At 45.4% G+C, this 27,113-nt stretch overlaps 1 protein-coding gene across 2 annotated transcripts in view; it reads right to left on the bottom strand.

The window, feature by feature from the left end:
- The window catches only part of EPHA3 (EPH receptor A3), a 320,163-nt gene that overhangs the window by 205,752 nt on the left and 87,298 nt on the right, over positions 1-27,113 (bottom strand). The window lies entirely within an intron of this gene.

Raw genomic sequence — 27,113 nt, 5'->3', positions numbered from 1 at the left:
AACTCACTTTAGAAAATGTCCCTGCTGTACCTAGAAATTTGATGGGAAAACCTTGTCAAACGTACACTTCCTGTTCCCATGAATACATTAAGCATATATAGCAGTTACCATTAAGTAGTCAACATTTATCAAGTTACCACAAAGTTTACAAGAAAATTGATAGTTATTTCCCTATATTTAGAAGTGGTAACTGTTAAATGTTGACTTTTTAAATGAGAGAGACAAGGTGGGTAAGGTAAAAAAATTTATTGGACCAACGTCTGTTGGTGAGAGAGAGATGCTTTCAAACTACACAGAGCTCTTCTTCAGGTCTGGGAAAGGTAATGGGAGTGTCACAGCTAAATACAAGGTGGAAAATATTGTTAAAGAGTTAGTTCAAGAGTGAAGTCTTCACCATTCAAGGTGAAGTTGACAATTAACACCTCTGCAGTCATAGGATAAAGGAGGGTTAGTGGGCTACAGATTGCTATAAGGAGACATCAAAACAGCATCTCAATTGAGTCCATGATTTTTAGTGTCTAGCAAAGTGATGAATTTAAGCTCCCCATCTCATCTTTTGAAGCTGTTGTGAAGGTTTCCTTTGAGGACAAGGACTGAGAGGTCAGATATGGAGTGATTGTTTTATGAGAAGTGTTTGCCCACCAGTGTTTTTGTCTTTTACAATTTTTCTGTGTGAGTTCATTCGAGAGTATAGTGATTGTCTGCCTTCATCCACACAGTTGTTATTGGGGCATTCGATGCACCGGGTGAGGTACATCACATGTTAAATGGTAACCAGTGATGTCTTTTTAAGACATTAAGACAAAAGCTTATGCCCAAATAAATCTGTTAGTCTTTAAGGTGCCACCAGACTCCTTATTGTTTTTGTGGATACAGACTAACATGGCTACCCCCTGATACTTTTTTAAGGCTGATCACTGTGTATATCCTCATACTTAGATACTCTAAACAGTTGAAAAAGTCCCTTACAAGGTTTAAACAGACATCTCAAGAGAAATTCATGGTCTGTCATTGGCCACTGTTGGAATTCATTAGTTCATAATGAAATTTTAGGGCTTTAACAGTTTCTTTAGATGCCTCTCACTAGAAAGCAACATACTTCAGAGATTGCTGTTTAGTTCATCTGGTACCATGACCCAGTCCATTTTAGCTTTGCTACCACAATTATTTTAAAAAAACCCATTAGCTTACCTTTCATAGCATCCTGATTACTCAGGTCCTCCCAGTGCTAGATAGGATTTTACACCACACTCATCACAATGGTATCTTACAAATATGGTCCCATCGTACAAATATTTTTGGATATTTTATCTGACAAATTTATGTATTTTTCCCGTTTGCAAAATATTCATGAACCAGTCCCAATTTCTGTCCCCATATTGTTAAACACAAATATTTGCAAGTTACTTTACAGAGAAAAAAAATCACCTGGGAGGGTGGTCTCTTCAAGTATTCTCCATTAGGCCAGGTCTCCACTACAAACGTACACAAGGATAAGTACATCTCTCAGGGGTGTGAAAAATCCACCCACCGAGCGACACAGTTATATCGACCTAACCCCTGGTGTAGACATCGCTATGTCAATGGGAGGGTTTGTCCCATCGACATAGTTATCGCTTCTCTTGGAGGTGGATTAACTGCACCGGTGGGAGGTGCTCTCTCATCAGTGGAGTATTATCTTCACTGAAGCACTACAGTGGTGCAGCTGCACAGTGCAGCTCTCCCGCTGCAGCATTTTAAGTGTAGACCTGCCCTAAGTCACTCAGCATGTGTGACTGGACTCTTAAGTCACACCGTATTTTTTCTGCTCCTGAATGGATGACTATAAAAAAATTTTAAATGAACAAAAGCAAACGGTGAGCAGCTCTTGGTATATTAATACTGTTGTTTGCAAATGACTATGAATGTGCGACTATAGTATCAATTCCACCAAAACGTTAAGCAAACAAGAATTTGGACATGCAAGCGTTCACAAGTATTAAATAATAAGGAGCATAAACAGGACTGAACTTTGCAGATATTTGTTTGAATTCTTCAGCATTGCCAACCATCTTTTTGTTTCAATACGGGACAAGCTCTAGTACATCAATACCAACATCAGGCTGCTGCCATTCAGCAGGCACTTTACGCATTATTACAGTCCCCATGTCCAGGTTCTTGACTGCCAGCCATTTCAGAATACCCATCGACCCAAGGATGGAGCCTGACTTATGTGAAAGACTCAGATGACTAACATTTTAAATTAAAACAAAACAGAAAATAAGAGACAAAATACACCCAACCCTGAGACTCATAAAATACCTGTTACAACTCCCAAACCTATTCTTATAGCTTTCAAGGGGACTACATGTACACACAGGAATACAACTGTTGTCATACTGAAGTCTGGCTGTTTTTAGCTGTTACAGAAATTCACCTCACACATCATTGTCACTCTTAGAGATACACACAACACATTCAATAATGAAAACCCTATGTCACACCAGCAACCTGATGTAATATAGCTAGGGAGTACTCAGTCCTAAAACAGAGCTTCTGCAAGGTACAAATTTTGGAATGTGTGAAGTAGATGGAAGTAAGTATTTTCAGAGGGACCACAACTATTCTTCAGGACAGATCAGAAAATTTTCCAAAGAAGTGCCTTCCTCAGTGCACCCACATCAATTCCGAATTTAAGTTTGGATTCTGATCAACATTCATCTGATACAGCATCTGCCATCCAATGATCTCAAAGTAGTCCATGGTAAACATTAAGTCACTAAGCTTCACAAATAGGGTTGCCAGGCATATAGTTTTCGAGTGAGAGTGGGGGAGAGCAAATGATGGAGGGAGGGGGATGTAGAGAGGGGGCGGGGCCTCGGAGAAGGGGTGGAGGAGGGGGGGCTTCGGAGAAGGGGCGGGGCAGGTGTTCAGTTTTGTGCAATTAGAAAGTTGGCAACCCTACTTACAAAACCCCTGTGAGACAGGGAAGTATTATCAACACTTTACAGATGGTGAAACAGTCCCAGAAGGGTCTATTGACCTTTCAGAAGGCACATAGCAAGTCAGTGGCCTAGTCAGAAATAAAACCCAGGCATTGTTAATCCCAGCTTCCAGTTCCATTGAGCAGCATTCCAGGGCTTCTAAGGGCCTGTCTACATGAGAACGTGGCATGGGTTTAATTTAAGATATAAGACACTATTAAACCAAACTAAAAGTGTCCACATAGGGATTTGCACTGGATTAACTACATCCATTTAAAAGCAGAATTAAATTAAACCAATGCAACTTCTATATATGGACAAAGACTCAAAGGAAAATACTATTTATATGTTAATCATCAACTCTTGCACTTTAACTATGAAATATAGGGTTTCCAGAACAAATAAGGTCAATTATTGAAATATCTCAAGATTAAATTAGATAGGATTATAAATAACAGTTACTAACCTCTATAGTAACTGGAGTTCTTCAAGATGTGTGGTCCCTATCTGTATTCTTCTCTGGCATTGTCATGCACTCCACATGCCTGAGACAGGGTAATTTTTGCTAGCAGCATCCACTGGTCCACTACTGCACTCTTCCTTCCTCTTCTTGTGCTCTGAACCAAGGGCATAAGGAGAAGTGCAGAGCAACCATCTCTCCAGTTCCTTCTCTACCACAAATCATGAGTGAAGGATTGAGACAGAGGAGGAGGAGTGCGCAGATAGTGGAATACAGGTAGGGAGAACACATCTCAAAGAACTCTAGTTACTGTACAAGATAAGTAACTTCTTTTGCTTCTTCAGGTGATAGTTCCTATGCATATTCCACTATGGGTGACTGACAAGCAGTACCCACTGAGTAGGAGCATGTGATGCCCTATGTGGCTGTGAGGTGGATCGCAGCTCTCATGGGTCCAGTGAAAAAAAAATCTTGACAGGAGGCTGGGAAGGAGGAGTGTTGTGTTTGTTTCTCTGCACCTCTGCCACTTTTGTGGCATTTCATATCCCCTTTGGTGGTAGAAGGCTTGTGGTACTTGTGAGGCTGCCCATGACACGTCTTCTGTGTCACCATATATATCCCCAAGGAGCGGAGGGTCACCCTTGAGTCTTTAATTCAGTCTTTTCACTAAATAAGCTATTTCCATCAAATCCTCCACAGGGGATTGAACTTCCCTGGGGAATCCTGAGGAATGAAGTCAGGATTTGCCCACCATAACAATGCAATCACCATTGATCTTGAGGCTGTCATCCCTTAGAGGGATGTTCTAGCCACCAATCTACCCCCCTTGATAAAGGCTTGAAATTGTTCTTTATCCTTGCCTCTGAATTCTGAAATCTTACAGTAGTTCACAAAATCATACTTTTACAGCAAGGCCTGGTAATTGCCTATTTGATGTAAATACCTTCCTTGTGAGGAGGTCCAAATGTTTGGCTTCTTCATCTGAGAGGGTGGACCTTGGGAACTGTTGTCCACCCCTTTCAGTGGCAGCTTGAACCACCAAAAAAAGTGTGGGGCAGGATGAGTGAACAAAAACTCTGCTCCCTTGGCTTTACCAATTCAGGATATTGCATGGACAGCTCCTATGGTGCTCATTAAGACCAATGAGAAGGATCCAGCATTGATGAAAGTGGTCCCAAAGAGATAGGTTACCAACAGTCCCAAGGGGGGTACCCCATCTTCTAAGGTCAAGGTAGGTCCCAGGAAATTATGGATCCCCTCCCTGGACTCACATCTCTCAGTGGAGGTGATATTGGTCCCTCCCAATGTCAGATTCACCCAAAGAGGAAAACATAGGTTCAATTTGTAATGGTGGTGCCACCAGGACCATTGATGCAGAAATGCCAGGACTGGCAGAAGCAGGATTGACTTCTGTGATAGCATTCATGGATAGATGGTGTCAGCATCTCCCTTGTAGTAAGGACCAGATCTGATAGAAGGGGAGATTCTGGATCCTGATGGATGACATCATACTGAGTAGTGTATCTATCCCCACTCAGAGAGAGAGAGTGAGTGTGTGTGTGTGCGCGCGCGCGAGTGAGTGAGAATGAGCACGAGCGTGTCAGCCCTTGGAAGCTGATGTCTGCTTATGCAAGCATGACGCTGCATGTGGTTCTTGGTGCTTGTACTTTGTCACTACCGATGGTTGTCCTGGCGTTGGCTCACGTCTCTCCGTGCTCAGTTCCAAAGGTCCCGCTCCTGTTGACGGTGCCAATATAGAGGCACTCAATTTTTGGAGCCTGCAGGTCAGTATAGTGACCTTTATGGACTCCTGATCCTTGCAGAACTGGGCACAGAGTCACTTGACTTGGAAGGTGATGGGGAAGAAGTCCTCCACTTAGGGTGGATCAGAGGGGTGGGGGGGGAGGATTTCTCTTTAGGATTTTGAGAGGGCTTTCTACCCTTATGGTGAGCCTGGGAGAAGGAGTCTTTGGCTCTACCCTTGCTCGCCCCGTATCAGAAGTGGTAGTGCTAGTGGCTCACTCCTCAATACCTCTGCCCAGTGTACGGGGGGTGGAAGGGAGGTCTGCCCAGCCCAGATCAGACTGGGGGCCTCATGGCAGTCTCCCTGAGATGTTCCCTACATCTGAACTCTGGTGCTTTCCAGGTTCGGCTGGGAAAAGAGCAGGAGATAGTACAGTTAGTGGACGTATGAGCTTCTCCGGGGCAGTATAGGCAGCTCTAATGGTTGTTGCTAAACCAGGAAGCATCACGGGCAGGAGATTCAGCTTTTGAAGCAAGAATCCTGAATATAACCTGTGTCCCATACCAGGGAGTGTGCAGCGGGGAAGCTTGGAAGGAGGGGTTCCCAAAACCTTTAGCTAAACGAACTACTAAAAACTAAGAACTAACAACAAATATTTATATTTACAATATTTACGGATTAGAAGTTGAAGGACCAGTCTGTGGACACTGGAGGGTTCTATCGCATACCACACAGAGGTAGAAAGGAACTGGAGAGGCAGGCATCTCTAATACCCTCCGTCTGGAGCACAAGGAGAGGAAGGGCACAGGTGCAGACCAATGGACATTGTTAGCAAAAATCTTCTGGACTCAGGTGCATGGAGCGCATAAACAGCCACAGTGGAATATACACAGGGACCAGCACTTGAAAAACAACAGGTATTTTATCTGGAAATTTAAAGTAATTCACAATGATTTACAACTGATTTATTTACTATCGTCTGCATCAATATGTACATTAATATACTTACGCTTCCTATGGCAGATATAAACAAAAATAGGAACTCTATTTGAAGAATTAGAATTGCTCAATAGACGATGCAATTTTATTGCAGTAATTTCATTGAAGTTTCATACGTCTACTAACCCAACAACTTTCTAAGCCGCCAAGTTTACACAAGCACTTGAATGTAGATGTATTAATTGTCTGATAAAGCAAATAGCACCACTATCTTCTCCACATAGACGATTGCAAAGAGTAATTATCACTTCATTAATTTGTAATGAAGACCAAATGGCATGTAAATGATTGCAGATTGCCATTCCAGTCCAATTGTTCCAACGGGAAGGCTCCAAATACTGAGGTACTTCTGAATAAAGAGCCCAATCCTACTTCTGTTGAAGTTAACAGAACGTTTGCCATTGACTTCACTAGATACATGATTGGGCCCAAAAAAGCAGCGTTATGAGCCCTAAATTACACTCTTCATGCAAGAGACAAGGTGGGTGAGGTAATATCTTTTATTGTACCAACACCTGTTGGTGAAAGTGACATGCTTTTGAACTCCACAGAACTCTTCTTCAGTTCCGTGCAGCTTGGAGTCTTGTCTCTTTCACTGAGGCCTGGTCTACACTAGGAGGTTATGTCAAATTTAGCAGCGTTAAATCGAATTAACTCTGCACCCGTCCACACAACGAAGCTATTTAGTTCGACATAGAGGTCTCTTAAATTCGACTTCTGTACTCCTCCCCAACGAGGGGAGTAGCGCTAAATTCGACATGGCCATGTCGAATTAGGCTAGGTGTGGATGGAAATCGACGGTAATAGCTCTGGGAGCTATCCCACAGTGCACCACTCTGTTGACGCTCTGGACAGCAGTCCAAGCTCGGATGCTCTGACCAGCCACACAGGAAAAGCCCCGGGAAAATTTGAATTCTTTTTCCTGTCTGGCCAGTTTGAATCTCATTTCCTGTTTGGACATCGTGGCGAGCTCAGCAGCACTGGCAACGACGCAGAGCTCTCCAGCAGAGATGGCCATGCAATCTCAGAATAGAAAGAGGGCCCCAGCATGGACTGATCGGGAAGTCTTGGATCTCATCGCTGTGTGGGGCGACGAGTCCGTGCTTTCTGAGCTGCGATCGAAAAGACAGAATGCAAAGATCTACGAGAAGATCTCAAAAGCCATGGCAGAGAGAGGATACAGCCGGGATGCAACGCAGTGCCGCGTGAAAATCAAGGAGCTGAGACAAGGGTACCAGAAGACCAAAGAGGCAAACGGACGCTCCGGATCCCAGCCCCAGACATGCCGTTTCTACGAGGCACTGCATTCCATCCTAGGTGCGGCCGCCACCACTACCCCAACACTGACCGTGGACTCTGACGATGGGATATTGTCGACGGCCGCTTCCTCGGAGATGTTAGCGGACGGGGAAGATGAGGAAGGAGATGAGGAGGACGAGGCAGTCGACAGCGCTTACAACGCTGATTTCCCAGACAGCCAGGATCTCTTCATCACCCTCACAGAGATCCCCTACCAACCGTCCCCAGGCGTTAACCCTGACCCAGAATCAGGGGAAGGATCAGTCGGTAAGTGTTTTAAACATGTAAACATTTATTTTGAACAGAACATTCATATTAACAGTGGGTTTTTCCATGATTTGTTTGCCCTAGGCGCTTAACGTTTCAGTCCTTGGCAGTGCAACTACTGGGGAAAAAATCTAACAATGTCCGGTTTATCATGATTGGTTTGCCCTAGGCGTTCTACTGTTTAGTCCTTGCCAGTGCAGCTACAGTAAAATTCGGTCTATATGTCCGGGGATAGAGCTGAAATCCTCATGGGACATCTCCATGAAGCTCTCCTGGAGGTAATTGGAAAGCCTTTGCATGAGGTTCCTTGGGAGAGCGGCCTTATTATGTCCTCCGTAGTAGGAAACGTTTCCGCGCCAGGAGCTCATCAAGTACTCCGGGATCATTGCCTTGCAGAGCAGGGCGGCATACAGCCCTGGTCTTTGCAGGCTTTCCCGAAGCATCCGTTCTTTCTCGGTCTCTGAAATCCTCATCAGAGTGATGTCGCTCATGGTGACCTGCTTTGAATTAGGTAGGGGAATGTTAGTATTGGGACTGCTTGCCTGTTCCTTTACAGAACTGTAACCGGCGGTTTACAGCCACGCGGTGGAGGGGGGAGAGGGGCAGCATACATGGATCTTTCCCTGGGACAACCACGAGGGGGTGGGACAGGGGCAGAGTTCATGCTTGCCGGATTGCTGGCAGCAGGAACTGCCCAACGCTAGGAGCATTGCTTTGACCGTGAAAGGAGGCCAGTGCTATTATTAAAGTTTTAAGCAGCCACAAGTCTACGGCTTACCATGTCAGCCTGCTACCCAAATTCCGCTGTCCTGCCCTGCTTCTCTGATCTGCACTGCAAGACCCCAGGCACTGAATGCGAAGGCCGATAATTCAACCTTGTTCTGAGTGCGCATGTGATAGGTGCTGTGCATGGTCTTGTTCACAGAGAAAGACTATGTTCTTTGTTCACAACAAAATTTATCTTTCTGAGGAATTCACTCCCTTTTTCCCATCCCACAGCTGCGACTGTCTCCCGACCTACCCTGGCATCACACTCCCAGAGGCTGGCGCAGATTAGGCGTAGAAAGAAAAGGACACGGGACGACATGTTCTCAGAACTTATGGGCTGCTCCCGAGCCGAGGCAGCCCAGCAGACCCAGTGGAGGGAGAACATGTCCCAAATCCATCGAGCACACATTGAACAGGAGGAGAGGTGGCGGCAGGAAGACCAGCAGGCGACTCAAACGCTGCTTGGACTAATGAGGGAGCAAACGGACATGCTCCGGCGCCTTGTAGATGTTCTGCAGGACCGGAGGCAGGAGGACAGAGCCCCGCTGCAGTCTATCTGTAACCGCCCTCCCCCGCCACAAAGTCCCATACCCCCCTCACCCAAAGTCCCAAGAAGGAGGGGCGGCAGAGTCCGTCAAAACTCTCACTCCACCCCTGCAGACTGCTCAAGGAGCAGAAGGCTGTCATTCCCCCAAATTTGATCAGTCCTTTCCTTCCCGCCTCACCCAAGCCCCCGTCCCAGTTTCATCCCCTAACTGTGTAGTTGCTAATAAAAAATATGTTCCTGTTAATTACTGTTTCCATCATGTTCTTTTTGAGGAGAGTCTGTTTGAAGGGGGGGAAGGGGGTTGGTAATTGGACAGGACAGTCACCTTTACCAGGGTACAGACGCGGGGGCAGGTTCAGCAGCAGGTCACACACACATTGCAGTCACTAGGCACCCTGGTCAGTCTGGGAGGTGGTTTTCATGTTCTGTGTGTGGGGGGGGCTATGTGACTTTGTGGCGGGGGAGGGCGGTTAGAGATCTTATGCAGCGGTCCTTATCCTGGATCACAGAGCCACGCAGCAGGGGATCTGTAACCGTCCTCCCCCTGCCACAAAGTCACATAGCCCCCCCACACAGAGTCCCGAACAGGAGGGGTGGCAGGCTCCATTGAAACAACCAGTCCACCAGTGCGGAGCCTGTCATTCCTCGAGTTTAGAAGCGTCCTTTGCATCACTACACTACACCTGCTCCCCACCACAGTCTGCGTCCCAGTTTCAACACTTTACCGTGAAAACAGTAATAAAGACAACTGTGTTCATTAACAAATTTCCAGTGATTTTATTTTTAAACGTGTGTTGGAAGGGGGGGAACGGGGTATGTAACTGGAGAGGATAGTGAACATTCACTGGGTAAAGAAACGGGGGCAGGTTCAACTTCTCTGTAAACAAACTTAATAGTCACAGGTTACCCTGCTCACTGTGGAACCTAGCTTTCAAAGCCTCCCGGATGCACAGCGCGTCCCGCTGGGCTCTTCTAATCGCACGGCTGTCTGGCTGGGCGTAATCAGCAGCCAGGCTATTTGCCTCAACCTCCCACCCCGCCATAAAGGTCTCCCCCTTGCTCTCACAGAGATTGTGGAGCACACAGCAAGCTGCAATAACAATGGGGATATTGGTTTCGCTGAGATCAGAGCGAGTCAGTAAGCTTCTCCATCTCCCCTTGAGACGTCCAAAAGCACACTCCACCACCATTCTGCACTTGCTCAGACGGTAGTTGAAGAGTTCTTTTTCACTGTCCAGGGCGCCTGTATAGGGCTTCATGAGCCAGGGGATTAGCGGGTAGGCTGGGTCCCCGAGGATGACTATAGGCATCTCCACATCCCCAACAGTTATTCTGTGGTCCGGGAAGTAAATACCTTCCTGCAGCCGTCTAAACAGACCAGAGTTCCTGAAAACACGAGCGTCATGAACCTTGCCCGGCCATCCGACGTTGATGTTTGTAAAACGTCCCCTATGGTCCACCAGTGCTTGCAGCACCATTGAAAAGTAGCCCTTTCGGTTAATATACTGGCTGGACTGGTGGTCCGGTCCCAGGATAGGGATGTGAGTTCCATCTATAGCCCCACCGCAGTTCGGGAATCCCATCGCAGCGAAGCCATCTATGATGACCTGCACGTTTCCCAGGGTCACTACCTTTGACAGCAGTACCTCAACGATTGCGTTGGCTATTTGCATCACAACAACCCCCACGGTAGATTTGCCCACGCCAAAGTGGTTTGCGACTGACCGGTAGCTGTCTGGCGTTGCAAGCTTCCAGAGGGCTATGGCCACTCGCTTCTGGACACTCAGGGCTGCTCGCATCCGGGTGTCCTTGCGCTTCAGGGCAGGGGACAGCAACTCACAAAGTTTCAGGAAAGTTCCCTTCCGCATCCGAAAGTTTCGCAGCCACTGTGATTCATCCCAGACCTGCAGCACTATGCGGTCCCACCAGTCCGTGCTTGTTTCCCGGGCCCAGAATCGCCGTTCCACAGCATCAACATGACCCATTGCCACCATGATGTCCACGGCGCGGGGTCCCGTGCTTTGTGACAGGTCTGTGCCACTCTCAGACTTCATGTCCTCACCGCGCTGCCGTAGCTTCCTCGCCCGATTTCTCAGCATCTGCCTCTGGCAAAGGTGGATGATAAGGTGCGAGGTGTTGACAACGGCCATAACTGCAGCGATGGTCGCAGCGGGCTCCATGCTCGCAGTGCTGTGGCGTCCGCGCTGTCACTGACCAGAAAAGTGCGCGAACTGATTGCCCGCCGGCGCTTTCAGGGAGGCATGGCGGGAGTGACGGTTGGATGACGACAGTTACCCAAAACCACCCTCAACACATTTTTTTCCCCAGAAGGCATTGTGGGCTCGACCCAGAATTCCAATGGGCAGCGGGGACTGCGGGAACTGTGGGATAGCTGTCCACAGTGCACCGCTTCCAATGTCGACGCTTGCCCCGTTAGTGTGGACTCACAAAGTCGAATTACTGTCCTTAGTGTGGATACACACGTTCGACTTTGTAATATCGATTCCACATATTCGATTTAAGTAAAATCGAACTACTCTCGTAGTGTAGACATACCCTAAGAGAAGAAGCTGGTCCAATAAAAGGTATTACCCCACCCACTTTGTCTCACTCATATCCTGGGACCAAAATGGCTACAACTCTTCTTCATGGAATACATTTTTCAAAAAAACATAGTGGCCAACCTCACATGATAAAATTCATGTATCAGCCCCCCCAAAGCATGAGATTATCTTAAAATCATTATAGATTTTATTAATATAATAAAATCATAATAAAATCATAATAATTTGGAGATTCAAAATACAATTGTACAAGTTAGCAATACTGAGTAAATGAGACAGCTGTTCTCAGTGCTAATTTTACTGACTTAAATAAAGGATAGCATGGCCACATTTGCTATGACATCTAATCCTATGAAGGCACATATGCATAATTTATATGGGCCTTTTTGATCAATCATATCCTACGGGACTTCTCATGCACAAGATTGCTCTGAACATGGCTAATCCCAAGGCCCCTGTTGTTTGACTGTTGCTAAGTGCTACATTCATGCCCTACTTCATACCATCAGAAAAGTGAACAAGCGAGCTCTCTTTAACGTAAAGGTCACTGAGATATAAACCATCACCCTCCCTCCAGAATTGCAGTTGTAGTACTTCCTTTATGATGTACTTGAGCTCTGTTGGTATAGAAACAGATCAGATAATGCTCAAATAAATCTAGGTCTCCTAAAATGCAGCACCTTTTGTTGGCACCAGCACATTTACTTCTATTTTTTATCATTATGTTGTTAACAGATAAAACAAATAGTCACCCAAACCTTTAATTACAGTAAATGAATACTTTAGCTTGGTAGGGAGAGGTAAATGTCACTGGAATATTTTCTGATTACAGATCGTGTTAGAAGCTAAGTATCAAAGGGGAAACAAACACCCTATTTCAGAGCATCATTACACAGTCAATGTAACTTTACATGTAATGATTTACAGATTGAAATCACAGTACGAGACAGAAAGCTTGGTAGAGGGAGAGAAAAAACAAAGAAGACTAAACATGAGATAAAGTTGCTTTTAGCTGAGATTTGAAAATAGAGTGTAAAAAGTGTAGAGATACAGGAGGATTGTTCCAGGATAACAGGAACTGCAGTGGGGAAGGCTGTCAGTTTAGTAGTGAGATTTTGAAAAGGGCCAGCGATAAAGCGGAGAAAAGATTAGAAAGACAAAATGGAAAAAAAAAAAAAAGTATGGAAGGCTTTTCAAATAAAAGGACATTTTTGAACTGGACCCAGAAATGCCAGTAAATGCAGAGCCCAGCGGAGCTATTTGAGAACTGCAGTGATGAGATCACAGTTCTTTGTGTATGTGAAGTAGAGGGCCGCATTCTGACTATACATGAGCCTGGAGAGCTGGGACCTCAAGAGGTCACAGAGAAGGAAAATTCAATAGCCAATATGAGCGAGGACCGTGGCACAGATGAGGATCTAAGCCAAGGGTGGGCAAACTACGATCCGGCCCCTCAGGGCTTTGGATCCGGCCCGCGGGATTGCCCCCCGTGGCGCCACGGGCCCTTGCCTCCAGGCACCGCCCCCCGCAGCTCCCATTGGCCAGGAACGGGGAACCACGGCCAATGGGAGCTTCGGGGGGGGGGTACTTGGGGGCGCGGCAAGGGCAGCACATGCGGAACCCTCTGCCCCACCTCCCCCAGGGACTGCAGCGCTTCCTGGAGCAGCACAGGGCCGGGGACAGGGCAGGCATGCAGGGAGCCTGCCCTGGCCCTGGTGCGTGCCGCTGCCACCCCAGACCCTGAACCCCCCTGCACCCCGCTCCCCAACTCCCTGCCCTAAGCTCCCTGCCTGCACTGCGCACCCCTCCTGCACCCCAACTCCCTGCCCTGAGCCCCCTCATACACCCCGCACCCCTCCTGCACCTCAACCCCCTACCCTGAGCCCCCTGTTGCACCCTGCACCCCTGTGCAGCCAACCCCCTGCCCTGAACCCCCTCCTGCAGTTCGCAGCCCTCCTGCACCCCTACCCTGAGCCCCCTCCTCACCCCAACCCGCTGCCCTCAGCCCCCTCATACACCCCGCACCCCTCCTCTGCCCCAATCCCTTGTCCTGAGCCCCTTTCTACACACTGCAGCCCCTCCCACACCCCACACTCCCTCCCACACCCCAACCCCCTGCCCCGGCCCTGCATACAATTTCTCCACCCAGAATTGGCCCTCAGCCCAAAAACTTTGCCCACCCCTGCTCTAGGCAGCAGTGGTGGTAAAGCAGTGGCATAGATAGGCAATGATGTGGCAGAAATATGAGATGAGTAAGAAGAAAAGTTCAGGTTCAAGGCAGATAGTTACAGACGGAGGCAAACAGGAAGTCTGAGTTCAGGAAAAAACTGAAGCAGACAGAGCTATGCTTGAAGATAGCTTTGAACATGTTTTTCTTGAAAGAAGGAGAGAGTCACACATTTACCTCATCCAGGTAATCAGGAAAGGTGGATGGAGAGAAGTCATTAAAATGTTTCAAGAGATGTTTACAACTAAGTACCATCAGCATAAAGAGGCCAAATGAAAGGAACTTATCAACTGCATAGAAAGACCACTCAAACTTTGGCTCTTCCCAGATGTCCAAAATGAGATATTTTTGAAGTGTTCCAGACTGAAGTTATATACTTCTCAGATGATTCCAACCTAACACCCTCACCCAGTTGTCCTACTGCCTCTGGACTGGACCACTTCTTGCCTCCTTCCCTCAAAATGATTACTATTCTAATGCTCTTAGTGTACATAGCACTGTACAGAACAAACAAGAAAGGTCCCCTTGCCTCAAAGCCTGACGGTCCAACTCAGAAAAATATGATACATGGGAAACTGTTTAGGCATGAAACTTGATGGACACACTCAACCCTGACATTTCTTTGATCCTTTCATTCACTCTTCCCTTTGAAGAAATTCCTCATCTCAATATAAGCTGCCACCACCTCCATTGTTACATTAACCCCCTATTCTGCAATCTCACACTAAGGGTCCATTCTGAATCAAGGAAGCAAGGTGGACAGAGAGATTATATAGCAGTACATAGTTTCATGGCAGAACTGAAAGCGAGCAGTGGAATTGTGAGTAGGCAATTTTCTTTTAAGACGGGGTTAGGAAAAGACCTAGAGGGGGACAACTGAGTAAAGAAGCAATAAACTACCATTATTTAGTTGTAGAATGTCCAGGGTGTGGTGGCAGTTGGGTGGAGAGGTTGAGGAAGGGAATCAGTTGGGACATTGGCAAGGCAAGTGAATAGGATTTTGTATTTATATAATGTACCCAACAGTGACAGATGAGACCAAAAACTGAATTCTGATCTTAATTATACCAGTGTACAACCCAGAGCAACTTCATTCTCCTCAATGGAGTTACCCTGCATTTACGCTGGTGTAACTCAGGAGAGAATCTGGTCCATATTACATTACTTCTAGAATCTGTCCTGGTTGGTTTCAGATCATAGCATTGTTTGCAATACTCTGCTATTTCATCACCATTACTGTAAGTGAGCAACAACCCATTAAACAATCTGAGATTTTCAAAGGCACCTAAAGGATCTGGCAGCCTAATTCCCATTGAAATTCAATAGGAATCAGGGGTTTAACTCCTCTAGGTTTCTTTGACAGTCTCAGGCAATAGGTTGAACAATATATTTTTACAAATTTATTTTTTATTATTTGTTACAAAATGTGATATTTGATGTGATTTGACACACGCACTGTTCACAATTACTTTCAACTATTCCCCATGTTTAGACTACTGTTTTTTGTAATGATTGGTAGTTAAAAGATATATAAATGAACACATCTGACACACAGCGCTGAACCCTCCTAGAAAACATACCAAGAACATGTTGCTGAGAAAAATCAAAGACAAAACAACCCATTGGAAGCAAAGATACTGGAGGCACATGAAGATTGTTTCATGTGCTAACAAGTCCCAGACATGTTGGACAGAAGGGGGAAATCACCACTTAATTCCAAATAAAAAATAATTTTTGTCTGATATTCTTGTTGTCAGCCTAATTGACTTGTGCCACCTGTGAACTCCTCACACAGGCAATCGCAGCACCACCACTGAGCTCCTAACAGAGGCAACAGAATTTGATAATGTTCAAAATTGTCATAACTCTCAGTCTAGTGGTTTTCTCCATGGTACTCAGTAAAATTCTGCAGCAAAGAAGGAAAAACATCTTTAGTACATATGTCTGGGAGATGGATATATACATATTTTTATACTATTTTTTCAACCTTCTGCTATTTATTCAATGAATTTCTCTTCTAAACTATATAATCACTGCAGTGGGAATCTCAGATTTCAGATCGTCTGTATGTGAACATTAACATTTTACTAACTGAATACAAAGGGACTGATAATATCATTCTTTGCTTGGTTGCCAAGCAATTGCACTAACAAAAGGTAAACAAAAAAGAAGGGAACGTATTAACACACAGCTCAGCTTCGGTGCCTACATACTACAGGATTAGTGTAGGCAATGGGTGGGTTATTTATTTATTTATTTATTTCAATTTAAAATTGCTGTATAATCCAGTTCTGGCTAACATTTTAAACTTAAGTGTCTAAAGTTCGGTATCTATGACCACATTTCAGCATCTAAGTGGCCTAATGTTCAGAAGTCCTGAGCATCCTTGGCGTAATTCAGTTCCTAGAGATAGAGATTGCCTGTCACCAATAATGGACCACAAGCACAGTAATTCGTAATAATGTGCATTATATTAGACCTGGTTGGAAAATGGGTATAATTCTTGGTAGAAAATTTTGATTCTTTGTCAAGAAAACAAAGACTGGATTTCAACCATAAAGTTGGACCAGAACACTCAAAATTATCAGCAGAAAGCAGATAGTTTGTGTGAAAAAATTTGTCTTGTCAAAAAACCAATATTCCATCAAAAACTGTTTGAATGGCAATTTTTTTACCAGTTCTATTTTATACCCTCAACAAGTAGTTCATAGAAATTAATTTGTGTCACTAATCGATAGTGAGTCCACTGAACTTCACTGCTTTTTGAGTATAAAGAAATTTAGTCAACCAGTGTTTTCTTAACCAAGCTTGATTCTATTGAGATCCTCCCCAAATTGCAAGAGTAAACAAATTTGGTAGAGTGAAAGCTGAGCATTACATAACCATTAGAGCTATAGTGAGCCCTTTGCCAGTTATCTATTAATCATCAATCTCACATAAACCCTTACACCATTTGGTGTAAACCTGAAACTAACCTAAGGCCCTTAAATCTTACTCCCCAAAGGAGCTGTGCCATTAACTTTAATAGTAACATGAAGAGACCTCTGGAAGAGACCTCTTTCTGCTATGAGGCTTCCAAATCAAAGACAGGAAAATAAATAAACAAACCTCCTACTCGCCAAACAATGATCATTAGAGGCATCAGCAGAAAAGTCCTTCTTTTTTTTTTTTTTAATAGTTAAAATTTTATGACACTATCAAATTATTTCAGGTAATTTTCTGCCTTTTCCCTCCTTAATTAGCTAAAAATATAATTGGTGGTATTAAATATCTTATCTACTGTATATCATTGCAACATAAGGCGCCAATCCCAAAAACCTTATGCTCACAAATATTCAGCACTCATTCAAGTACAGCAGTCTGGTTAATTTCAACTGGACCACCCTTGTGAGAAAGACAATTTTTGTGAGTTATGGTTTTGGAGGATCAGGCCCTAAACTGCTGTCTCCATATGATATGGGAAATACACTAATACTTCTATTTAATTTCTGCTTTCCAGTCTGTTAAATACTTTAAATGAGTTGTATGGTTTTTTAATAGCATTTTTGGAAAGAGCATTGCAAACATTCAAGATAAAAAGGAATGACTAGGTGCCTTTTTGTTCTTAAGATGATAGTTTTCTAGTGAATGTTTTATACTGTAGTGCTAAACTTCGGCAAATACTGATCAGTACAGAAAGTATCATGATACCGCATTTCCTGTATCTTTTCTCTCATTTCATCATTCAGCTTCACAACATGTGGAACAGAGCAAGAGAAAGAAATGATAAGGTAAATATGGCTCAGTGATTGTGTGAATGCCAAAACATTACATGTAGAAAGCCTTGGAGAATGGCAATGGAGGATTTTGTAGGGGGGCCCAAAAAAGTAACATGTAAGTTGGAAAGAGAGTCCAGAACTCCTCCAGTGTACACATTGTGATATAGTGAGAGACGGGGCTGTGATGCTGGCAGACCAGGTGCCAGCTCATGCCAAGGCCCCAGACCACACTGAACACTTACAAATGAATAGCTGGAAACCAGTCTTGCTTATGTGTGTGTTAGCGTTGTCAGCATAGATATTAAAATGTTAAGTTAATAAGAATATGTATAGAGTTTATGAAATGCTTGTTAGGAAGCTGCATGTATTGATCCCACATATATTTACCTCTGTGGCTCATGGTATAAAGTTATATTGAGTGTTTGCATTGTAAACCTCTGTAATTGTGTAACCCCCCCGTCAGGGTTCCTTCCCCACTCTGAACTCTAGGGTACAGATGTGGGGACCCACATGAAAACCCCCTAAGCTTATTTCTACCATCTTAGGTTAAAACCTGGTACTCTGCCACCACCAAGTGATTTAACAAGAAACGGGGAAAGGACCAGTTGGAGTTCCTCTTCCCCCAAAATATCCCCCCAAGCCCTTACACCCCCTTTCCTGGGGAGGCTTGAGAATAATATCCTAACCAATTGGTTACAAAGTGATCAAAGTCCCAAACCCCTGGGTCTTTGAACAATGGAAAAATCAGTCAGGTTCTTAAAAGAAGGATTTTATTAAAAAGAAAAGGTAAAAATCATCTCTGTAAAATCAGGATGGAAAATAACTTTACAGGGTAATCAGATTCAAAGAGCCCAGAGGAACCCCCTCTAGCCTTAGTTTCAAAGTTACAGCAACACAGGGATAAACCTCCCTCTAGCAAAGGAACATTCACAAGTTGAGAAAAACAAAGAAACTAATACGCCTTGCCTGGCTATTACTTACAAGTTTGAAATATGAGAGACTTGTTCAGAAAGATTTGGAGAGCATGGATTGATGTCCGGTCCCTCTTAGTCCCAAGAGCAAACAACACCAAAACAAAGAGCACAAACAAAAGCCTCCCCCCACTAAGATTTGAAAGTATCTTGTCCCTTTATTGGTCCTTTGGGTCAGGTGTCAGCCAGGTTACCTGAGCTTTTTAACCCTTCACAGGTAAAAGGATTTTGGTGTCTCTGGCCAGGAGGGATTTTATAGTATTGTACACAGGAGAGTTGTTACCCTTTATAGTTATGACACCCCCCAAAACAGGAAAAGCAGCATTAATCAAGGTAAAGTGCCCCTCCTGCATACAAGATGGCCCATTGAAGGCAAATGAGATATTGTGTAGCACCAAAGGACAGAGGCCCTGTTGACTGCATTCCTAACTCCCTCCTGGAGACCTATGCATCAACACATCCCATCACTTTGGACTCTGGGGTGGAGGGGATAAAAATCCCTCACAAGGAGAAACTGGATCTCTCTCTCTTTTTGCTGTTTGGACTCTCACAGGGCTGGAGCTATGAAACTAAAGCAGAGGTCCCCAGGGCCAATCTGGGTTAGCCCTAAAAGACATTCAGAACTGACAGATTACTACAACTCTGTCACTTTCAGAACCACAGACTGTAATTCAATTGTGTGTATATGTTGCCTGCTTCATCCTGTAAATAACTCATTTATTTTCCTAGTTAATGAATCCTTAATTAGTTTACTATAGGATTGGCTACAAGCATTGTTATCTTTAGTATGATATTGGAGGTATAAACTGACCTGGGGTAAGTGACTGGTCTCTTGGGACTGGGAGCAACGTGAATCTTTTGTGATCTTTAGTGTACAGCAACCAGCTGTCACTTAGTCCAGCTTGCCTGGGTGGCAAGATAGAATGAAATGCCCAAGCGGACTATCTGTGACTCCATGGTAAGACTGTTATAGTGCTTCAGGAGTTCACATTTGTTATTGGGCTGGTGAAATCTAATTATAGAATGCACAACCAGTTTGGGGTGTCTGCCCTGGTTTTTGACAGTCTGCCCTGAGGTTGATACTCATGATTGTGAACCACTCCAGACAGTGTGACAGGGGCATAAAAGAATTCAAACATAAATGAAAAGTGGAATCTTGTCATATATTGGCTAAAAGTTTAAGAAAATAGTGACTGGAACCAAGAATTGTGAATACCTGAGATTAAAGAAAACCCTATTTCTGACTAATATAATGGAAAAATATTCCAAATCAGCTCATCAATATATAAACATTGTCCTCATGATGTTGCTAAAGTCACTGAGGCTGAGTCTCATAAATACCTATCAGCTGAGACCAGGGTCTACACTACCACATTTGGAAGGTTTAACTATTCTTTCTTTCATTTTCTCTGTAGTTGGTGTTCAAGAGCCAATGAAAATTACTTAGCAGGGCTGGATCTTCTGTTTTCCTTCTCCAGCTTGAAGAAAAAAAAAAAAACCTATTTCATCCAGAAAAGGAGGGAGATGCATTCCAGTACTTTTCCCATTAAAATATATACACACACACAAATCACCACCCTGACAAAATACACAAATCCATACAGATCCTTATGTGCTTTTCTACAGCCTTTTTTAATAGACTGCATTTTCTTACTCACTAGATACACAGTAGAGATGAAATAGCATTACCGTAACAAAAAAATTAATCAGAATAGAGAAGTCATTGCCACAGAGTTTAGAGAAAGACATACTACAGTAGCACAAAACTAGTTACCACAGAATGCTGTTCTCAGATCCACATGGTGGACCTGGATTCCAGTTCTCTGCTCTTCCTCTCTGTACAGGCATCCCCCATTGAAGTTTCTAGGATTTTGGGGGAGGGAGGAAAGCAAAATGATAAGCATTAAGAAATTCCATGTGGCTCTAAGAGCAGAATTATGTTCTTATGCTACTAAAAAAATACATTTGACCTTGACTAAGTAAAACCCTTTATCTGAGCCTCCAACTGAGGCATGGGAGAGGATTCTAATACAGTAGGATACAGATACAAAATATCCAAGTATTAATTTTAGTTAGCAAAACAACAGCCCAACCAACATTTAGCTTTTACCAAACAAACACATCTCCAGATCTGCCAATACTTATTGGAAACAGAAATGGGCCAAAACAGAAAACCCCTATCCAAGGCCTGGTCTACACTAGGAGCTTATATCGAATTTAGCGCCGTTACATCGAATTAACCCTGCACCCGTCCACACCAGGAAGCTACTTAGTTCGAAATAGAGCTCTTTTAAATTCGACTTCTGTAATCCTCGAAAACGAGAGGAGTAGCGCTAAATTCGAAATGGCAATATCAAATTAGGCTAGGTGTGGATGGAAATCGACGGTAATAGCTCCAGGAGCTATCCCACAGTGCACCACTCTGTTGACGCTCTGGACAGCACTTCGAGCTCGGATGCTCTGACCAGCCACACAGGAAAAGCCCCGGGAAAATTTGAATTCCTTTTCCTGTCTGGCCAGTTTGAATCTCATTTTCTGTTTGGACAGCGTGGAGAGCTCAGCAGCACTGGCAACGATGCAGAGCTCTCCAGCAGAGTTGGCCGTGCAATCTAATAGAAAGAGGGCCCCAGCATGGACTGATCGGGAAGTCTTGGATCTCATCGCTGTGTGGGGCGATGAGTCCGTGCTTTCAGAGCTGCGCTCCAAAAGAAGGAATGCAAAGATCTACGAGAAGATCTCTAAAGCCATGGCAGAGAGAGGATACAGCCGGGATGCAACGCAGTGCCGCGTGAAAATCAAGGAGCTGAGACAAGGCTACCAAAAAACCAAAGAGGCAAACCGACGCTCCGGATCCCAGCCCCACACATCACGTTTCTACGAGGCACTGCATTCCATCCTAGGTGCGGCCGCCACCACTACCCCACCACTGACCGTGGACTCTGAGGATGGGATATTGTCCACGGCCGGTTCCTCCTCGGCAATGTTAGGTGACGGGGAAGATGAGGAAGGAGATGAGGAGGACGAGGCAGTCGACAGCGCTTGCACCGCTGATTTCCCCGACAGCCAGGAGCTCTTCATCACCCTTACCGAGATCCCCTACCAACCGTCCACAGCCCTTACCCCGGACACCGAATCAGGGGAAGGATCAAGCAGTGAGTGCTTTAAACATCTAAACATTTCATTTTAACATAACTGGAATATTTATATTGTTAAGAATGGGCTTTTCAGTCACTCATTTAAACATAGAAACTTTTATTTATAACAAAACAGGAATATTAACTATATTAGTAATTTGTTGTTCATGATTTAGTTGGCTTAGTGAACTATTTACTCCTAACTATGTATAGAAAATCAAGTACTGTCCGGATATTCATGATTAGTCCACCACAGGACGCTCCACTCTGTAGTCCGTTATGCTGAACTTAAATGAAAAGGCGGTCAATGTGCCCGGGAATGGACAGACAGTCCTCCTGGGATAGCTCGGCATAGCTCTCCTGGAGGTACCGCTCCAGCATGCGCATGAGGTTCCACGGCAGGGCGATCTTGTTCGGTCCCCCGTGGTAACACACGTTCCCACGCCATGAGTCCATCAGGTAGTCGGGGAACAGTGCGCGGCACAGCATGGCGGCATACGGCCCAGGCCTCTGCATGCTCTCACGCAGCATCCTTCCCCTCTCGGTCTCCGAGATCCTCATGAGTGTAATGTCACACATGACGCCCTGCTTTAAATTAGGGAGGGGAATGTTAGTATTGGGACTGCTTTACAGCCATGCGGTGGAGGCGGCAGAGGGGCAGCATACAGGGATCTTTCCCGGGGACAGCCGCGAGGTGGTGGGACAGGGGCAGAGCTCATGCTTCCCTGATTGCTGCCAGCAGAGAGTGGCCTTGCATTCAGTGCGAAAGGAGCCCAGTGCTACTATTACATGTTTAAGCTGCCACAAGTCTACGGCTTACCATGTTTTCCTGCAGCAGAAGTAGAGGTGTCCTGCAACGCTTCTCTGATCGCAACTGCAGGACCCCAGACACATAAGGCGAGGGCCGAAAATTCGACCTTGTCCTGAGTGCGCATGTGAAAGGTGCAGTGCATGGTGTTGTTCACAGAGAAAGACTATGTTCTTTGTTAGCAACTTCATTTATCTGTCTCAGGAATTCACTCCCTTTTTCCCATTCCCACAGACACATCTGCGACTGTCTCCCAACCCAGCCTGGCATCACACTCCCAGAGGCTAGCGCAGATTAGAAGAAGGAAGAGAAAGACGCGGGAAGACATGTTTTATGAACTTATGGAGTGCTCATGAGAGCAGGCAGCCCAGACGACACAGTGGAGGGAGAACTTGTCACAAATGCACAGAGCAGTCATGGAACGGGAGGAGAGGTGGCGCCAGGAGGACCAGCAGGCTACTCAAACCCTGCTTGGACTAATGAGGGAGCAAACGGAGACGCTCCGGCGCCTAGTGGATGTTCTGCAAGACCGGAGGCAGGAGGACAGAGCCCTGCTGCTGTCTATCTCTAACCGCCCTCCCCCGCCACCAAGTCCCACACCCCCCTCACCAAAAGTACAAAGAAGGAGGGGCGGCAAGGGCCGTTAAAACTGTCAGTCGGCCCCTGCACACTGCTGCAGCAATGGAAGGCTCTCGTTCCAAAGTTTGAAAAGTCCTTTCCTACCCATCTCACACTAGCCCACGTCCAAGTTTCCTCCCCCCCCTTTTCATGTGCGGTTCATAATAAAACATCTGTTTCTGTTAAGTACTGTTTCCGAGAGTGTCTTTTGGAGGGGATTCTGTCTGAAGGGGGGAAAGGGGTTTGTTACTTGGACAGGACAGTCACCTGTAGCAGGCTACAGAGGCGGGGGCAGGTCCAGCATCAGGACACATACACAGCACAGTCACCAGTTACCCTGGTCAGTCTGGGAGGCGGTTTTCTTGTTCTGGGGTGCGAGGGGGTTGATCTGTGAGTTTGTGGCAGGGGAGGGCAGTTAGAGATCCTATGCCGCGGTCCTTATCCTGGATCACAGAGCCACGCAGCAGGGGATCTGTTACCCTCCGCCCCCTGCCAGAAAGTCACTTGGCCGACACATACATGCAGTCCCGCCCAGGACTGCTGGCAGGCTGCGTTGAAACAACCAATCCAGCACTGCGGAGCCTGTCATTCCCGGACTATAGAAGCATCATTTGCATCAAAGCACTAAGCCCGCCCCCCGCCACAGTCTGCATCCCCGGTTTAAAACATTCCCGCGAAAACAGTAAAAAAGAGAACCTTGTTCATTAACAGAACAGAACAGATTTTATTTGTTGGGAAGGTGGGGAAGGGGGTATGTAACTTGGAAGGATAGTCAACAGTAACTGGGTAAAGAAACGGGGGCAGGTTCAGCATCTGTGTCCACAAAGTAAAAAGTCACTGGAGACCCTGTTCAGTCAGGAACCTGGCTTTCAAAGCCTCCCTGATGCACAGCGCGTCCCGCTGTGATCTTCTAATCGCCCTGCTGTCTGGCTGGACGTAATCAGAAGCCAGGCTATTTGCCTCAACCTCCCACCCCGACATATAGGTCTCCCCCTTGCTCTCACACAAATTGTGGAGCACACAGCAAGCAGCTATCACAATCGGGATATTGGTCTCGCTGAGATCACAGCGAGTGAGTAGGCTTCTCCATCTCCCCTTGAGACGGCCAAAAGCACACTCCACCACCATTCTGCACTTGCTGAGCCGGTAGTTGAATAGTTCTTTCCCTGAGTCCAGTGCGCCAGTGTAGGGCTTCATGAGCCAGGGCATTAGCGGGTATGCAGGGTCCCCGAGGATGACTGTAGGCATCTCCACATCCCCAACAGTTACTTTGTGGTCCGGGAAGTAAAGACCTTCCTGCAGCCGTCTACACAGACCAGAGTTCCTGAACACCCTAGCGTCATGAACCTTGCCAGGCCATCCAACGTAGATATTGGTAAAACGTCCCCGATGGTCCACCAGTGCTTGCAGCACCATGGAAAAGTAGCCCTTCCGGTTGATGTACTGGCTGGCCTGGTGGTCCGGTGCCAGGATAGGGATGTGAGTCCCATCTATAGCCCCACCGCAGTTTGGGAATCCCATCTCGGCAAAGCCATCTCTGATGAGCTCCACGTTTCCCAGGGTCACTACCTTAGATAGCAGTAGCTTGACGATTGCCCTGGCTACTTGCATAACAGCAACCCCCACGGTAGACTTGCCCACGCCAAACTGGTTAGCGACGGACCGGTAGCTGTCTGGCGTTGCGAGCTTCCAGAGGGCTATGGCCACTCGCTTCTGGACAGTCAGGGCTGCCCGCATCCGGGTGTCCTTTCGCTTCAGGGCAGGGGACAGCAACTCACACAGTTCGAGGAAAGTCCCCTTCCGCATGCGAAAGTTGCGCAGCCACTGGGATTCATCCCAGATCTGCAGCACTATGCGGTCCCACCATTCCGTGCTTGTTTCACGGGCCCAGAATCGCCGTTCAACAGTATCAACAAGACCCAGTGACAGCGAGATGTCCTGGGCGCTGGGTCTCATGTTCTCAGAGAGGTCGGAGCTAGTGTCCGACTTCATGCCGTCACGGTGGTGCCGTAGCCTCCTCTCATGATTGATCTGCAGCTGCCTCTGGTACAGGTGGAGTAGAAGCTGCGAGGCGTTGAGAACTGCCACAACTGCAGCGATGGTCGCAGTGGGATCCATGCTCGCACTGCTGTGGCCTCCGCGCTGTCAGTAATCAGAAAAGCGCGCGAACTGATTTCCCGCCGGCGCTTTCAGGGAGGGAGTGACGGACGGATGACGACAGGCGCCCAAAAGCGCCCTCGACACATTTTTTTACCCAGAAGGCATTTGGGGCTCGACCCAGAATTCCAATGGGCAGGGGGGACTGCGGGAACTGTGGGATAGCTGCCCACAGTGCACCGCTTCCAATGTCGATGCTTGCCCCGTTAGTGTGGACTCACAAAGTCTCACAAAGTCGAATTACTGTCCTTAGTGTGGACACACACGTTCGACTTAGTAATATCGATTCCACATAGTCGAATTAACTAAAATCGAAGTACTCTCGTAGTGTAGACAAGGCCCAAGACTGCCTCCCCTCAAGCTTTCTATGTTCTGGTAAGACAGGACGCAAACTGAACTACTTCCAATTTTGGTGCGGGTTTTCTGAAAAACCAAATGCTGACAGCAAGCTTTTCTGAAGAAAAAGCGATTCCATTTTTACCTATGTCTTAACAGAACGTGCTCGTATAGATGTTTGCTTTCTGTATATAGCAGTATGTTGAAAACAGTCCATAAAAATGCTCTCTATCTAAAGTATAACTGATAGAATACCAATAAAATGCACTGCCACAACAACTGAAACACCCGTTTTCAATTAAACAGACCTAGTTAAGACAGAGCATAGCAATTAAGGATTTAACACAAATTAACTTAAATTCTGAATATCCTCCTCCTACACTGGAGGAAAAATAGACCTAGATGTTGAACAGTCTGTTTCTTTCACTTTTAGCTTAAGGGAATGTGAAATTACCCAAATTGGGAAGGATAAAAAATAAGGGAACCCCTCCTTCCAGCTTCCAAAAAGTACACACATTATATAGACACACATACATAGGTTATATACATACATGCATGCATACGAAAGAGAACGATGGTGATATTAGACCAATGTAAAGAATCCTTTACTTATCTACATATGCTTTAGTTATCACTATTTTTGCATCTCTCCAGTTCAATGACTAGATACTTAATAGACCATCTGTTCCCATCTCAAGATATTTGCCTTTTACACTCCTGAAAGCAACATTCACTAAATCATGAACAAATAAATACAGCGCCACCAAAGAAACTGTCTGGACACTTAACTTTCTAATATAGGGGACTTAACAAAATTTCCAAATACACCATTTAGATGCCCAGTTCAGAATTTAGGCAAACAAAACAATATTTAAGGTTCTTCTTGAGAAACAGATTTCATTTTTTTTTAACAAGAGACTATTATTTTAAAATATATTAATTTTTTTATGTGTTCTATCACAATAATACCCTTGGTTGTCGTCCCTTATGGTTATCATGGTATGTAAAAACAGCACCTTTCATCCTAAGGAGCTTTACAAACCAGATACAGGACACTTCACTACCCCATAAAATGCAGCTACTTAAGGAGTAGAATCCAGCAGCTGTTTAGCATAATGGGTACTTCGGTGAACAGAATTTTATCCAAGTTGGAACTTGCCAAGGCATTGAGCAGAACAATTCTAAGTCTGATGAAAAATTCCACTGGGTCCTTGGGTTTTCCACTTCGTGTGAAAGATGGCACTTCCATGTGTAGTACTCGTAGCATATGCTGGGCTCTTGATCAATACTTATTATTAATTATTATTATTATTATTATTATTAAAATCTAGCTCTTAGAGCTTTTCCTTTTAATTATCTGATGATTCACTAATACAACTTTCTGCAAAAAGACAGCCAAACAAGTCCTGACCTAGCTAAACCCTACTTATTTTATGAGATGGCAACCTACTGTGGAATGATTAAAAAATAACTATGGTATACAGGTTAGAGTC

This window comes from Emys orbicularis, chromosome 1 (assembly GCF_028017835.1).
Source record: "Emys orbicularis isolate rEmyOrb1 chromosome 1, rEmyOrb1.hap1, whole genome shotgun sequence".
In the NCBI taxonomy this organism is placed as follows: domain Eukaryota; kingdom Metazoa; phylum Chordata; order Testudines; family Emydidae; genus Emys; species Emys orbicularis.
This window is presented reverse-complemented; position numbering and strand designations above follow the sequence as displayed.